The sequence below is a fragment of the Mandrillus leucophaeus genome, unplaced genomic scaffold, assembly GCF_000951045.1.
Source record: "Mandrillus leucophaeus isolate KB7577 unplaced genomic scaffold, Mleu.le_1.0 Scaffold524, whole genome shotgun sequence".
In the NCBI taxonomy this organism is placed as follows: Eukaryota; Metazoa; Chordata; class Mammalia; order Primates; family Cercopithecidae; genus Mandrillus; species Mandrillus leucophaeus.
This window is the reverse complement of record NW_012105631.1, coordinates 1421346-1424621: the sequence shown is the minus strand read 5'-3', so window position 1 is coordinate 1424621 and position 3276 is coordinate 1421346. Positions and strand designations below refer to the sequence as shown.

At 35.3% G+C, this 3276-nt stretch overlaps 1 protein-coding gene across 1 annotated transcript in view; it reads right to left on the bottom strand.

Moving 5' to 3' along the window:
* SYNE1 (spectrin repeat containing, nuclear envelope 1) overlaps positions 1-3276 on the bottom strand; it is a 570706-nt gene that overhangs the window by 149579 nt on the left and 417851 nt on the right. The gene's annotated exons all lie outside the window — the stretch shown is intronic.

Below are 3276 nucleotides of genomic sequence, written 5' to 3'. Positions count from 1 at the left end.
TAAATAGGAAATTATAATAACAGCCCTGGAAAAATACTAGAAATAATAGTTTTACATATGAGTTACTAGGTCTGTATCATTCAACTGTGTTCAGGGTAAGGTCATGTGGGCCACTAAAACCATCACACATTTATCTGTTTTTAAGCCTAGTAAAAGATGTCCTGCATTCATTTGAACAGAAGCCTACATTATCTACATATGTATGTATAATGACATTAGTCCAGTTAATCTAAATGAGTAGCTAAGCATATATAACATAACATGGGTTAGAAATGAAGAGTGCATATATAGATTTTCCATATGCCATTTTTATGCTTTGTTATTTTTTGTTTTGAGACAGAGTCTCACTCTGTCACTCAGGCTGGAGTGCAGCAGTGCGATCTCGGCTCACTGGAACCTCTGCCTTCTGGGTTCAAGCAATTCTCCTGCCTCAGCCTCCCAAGTAGCTGGGACTACAGGCACCCACCACCACGTCTGGCTAATTTTTGTATTTTTAGTAGACATGCGGTTTCACCATGTTGTCCAGGCTGGTTGCGAACTCCAGAGCTCAGGTGATCCACCTGCCTCGGCCTCCCAAAGTGTTAGGATTACAGGGGTGAGCCACCACGCCCAGCCCATTCGTATGCTTTTAATAGCATATTTTCTCTCTTAACTATGTTCTACTCAGGGTAATAGGAAACACAGAGTTCATATTTCTGGAAGTTAGACTAATTATTGGGAGAGACTAACCAAGAAGATAGTAAAGCAAAGAATATGATTGAGTTTAAAATTACTAAATAAAAATTTTAAGAGGTGCTAGAAATCACATGGATAATGACATTTTCTTAAAAATGAAAATGCAAAGAATTTAACTATTTTTGTATTATTACACTTGTGATACAACAGGCTAATTAAGGTATTCATATATTACAAACATAAAATACATCACTTTTTTTTTCTTATAGTCACTGGAATTGTTGGCAGGGCAAAAAAGAGCAGGATTCTAGCCATTGAGAAATAGATTTGTAGAAAGTTACAGGCTTAAAAACCAGTTGTGTCCAGGTACAGTGGTTCACACCTGTAATCCCAGCACTTTGGGTGGTAGAGGCAGGCAGATGACCTGAGGTCAGGAGTTTGAGACCAGCCTGGTCAATATACAGTGAAAGCCCATCTCTACTAAAAAATACAAAAATTAGCTGGGTGGGCATGGCACGCATGCCTGTAGTTCCAGCTACTTGGGAAGCTAAGGCAGAAGAATCGCTTGAACCTGGGAGGCAGAGGTTGCAGTGAGCCAAGATCTCCCCATTGCACTCCAGCCTGGGCAACAAGAGCAAAACTCTGTCTCAAAAATAAATAAATAAATAAATAATAAAATAAAATCAGTTGTGCTGCCTCACTCATTCATTAAAGAATTCTTTACTTCATTTTCCAGTTTTTAAAATAATTTGCAATCCACAATTATATGTTTGAGGAATTCATTTGAGGTTACATCCATCAGTAAAATTTTTAAAAATACAAAATAGTTCATAACTGACTTTATCGTGATTCTAGATATGTAATGTACATCTACATAACATCTACGCATCCTCTCAAATAGCCTTTTTGGTATAGAATAATGTTAGCAGTCTGGCAAAAGCTAATCCTCAAAGATTAAATGCAGAATGAAGGCATACCCTTCCAGTAACTGCTGAGGATTGACAGCATACTAGGTGTTTGATGCAAAGTTAAAAAAAAAAAAAAAGAAAATGGTTTGTGACTTGACCTTTAATTAAGTTAACATTGGAAACTTTCTCTCAACTAAATTGGAACACAAATATTTTGAAATGTCTTTTTGTTCGTGATCTGGCCACCAACAAATAGAAACTTGTTGGCAGAAGAAAAATAGAGAATGTGATTTAAAGAGAATTCCATGATTCTCTTAGATCCTTCAAACAAAACGAGTTCCAGAGCATTCATGCCTAATTCATATTTTACTGTGATTGGTGATAACTACTAATAAAATATAAAAGTATGAAAGTACTAAAGATACTAAATGCAATTCACAAAAGATACGGGGAATGAGAGCAAAAGGGACTGCTGAGGTATTCAGGGATTCTGACTTGATCATCTTGGGGGTAGTAACTAACAGGGAAGACTGCTGGAGAGCAGTACCACTGACTCAGGGACAACACTGAGTTGCTGGTGGTACCATCAACTGGCAAAGGATATTGGATAAAATTTAAGAGACTCTAATGAAGGCCCACATTCTCCATCTTCCCTGCGATCACCCTAATATGATAAAATACAAAAAAAAAAAATTCTTTGAGTAAAATCCTGGCTGTAGTTCTTAATGATTAACATTGAAGTAATTTAATCTTTCTTTTGGTTTTAGATCCTATATCTCTTATAATACTATCATTAATAACAATAACAACACTTGCTGAGTACTTACTATGTATCAGGCACTGTTCAGAGTATTTGAAACACAACTCATTTCATCCTCACCACAGTCTATGAGGCAATTAATATGAGTATGATTTGACAGTTGAGGATACCAAGGTTCAGGAAAGTCAAGCTGCTAAAGTTATACAGCAATAAGTTACAACGCCAGAATTTGAACTCAGACTATTAGCTTCGGAGACTACATGTTTAATTTTTACTGTTCTGACTTTGCAAAATTAATATTAGAACAATGTTTGAAGGATGTTGCAAAGATTAAAGCCAAGGAATATGAGAAAATATTTTGTGAATAAAAAAATGAAACTCATATGTTTGTGATAGTTTTACTCTGTGGTTTTAAGAATGTAGACTACCGGAAGGCAGTGGTAATTTGTGCCTCTGAATGAATGTCATAAAAATTCCGTGTTTCTTGGTTAATGCTACATTTATTTGACACTTTGTAGTATTTTGGTTTTTTGCAAATCAAAACTCTACATTAAACTCTTGGCCCTAATGACATGTCTCTATTTTATAAAATCTTTCATGATGGTTAAAAATAACATACAATTAAAACTTATGTATTCCCAACGGGTGATTTTTATTAGAAATGAAAAATCAGCACTAAAAGTTTATCAGCAGCTTTTGCATTTGTTCCAGTATATAGTCATAGGAAAAGTTTCCTAAGCATGCATAAGAATTCTAATATGGGGCTAAAAGGCAGTAAGTCTGAGGAGTTAGGATTGGAAAGCAATGTAATGCATTTTAACACAGGTAGAAGTAATTAGACCACATTCACTTTCAAAGACTCTTAGGTACTACAGTCTATGGCCCTTTCTATATTCCAACATTTTCTGCATACACTTTTTTTTTTTTTTTTTT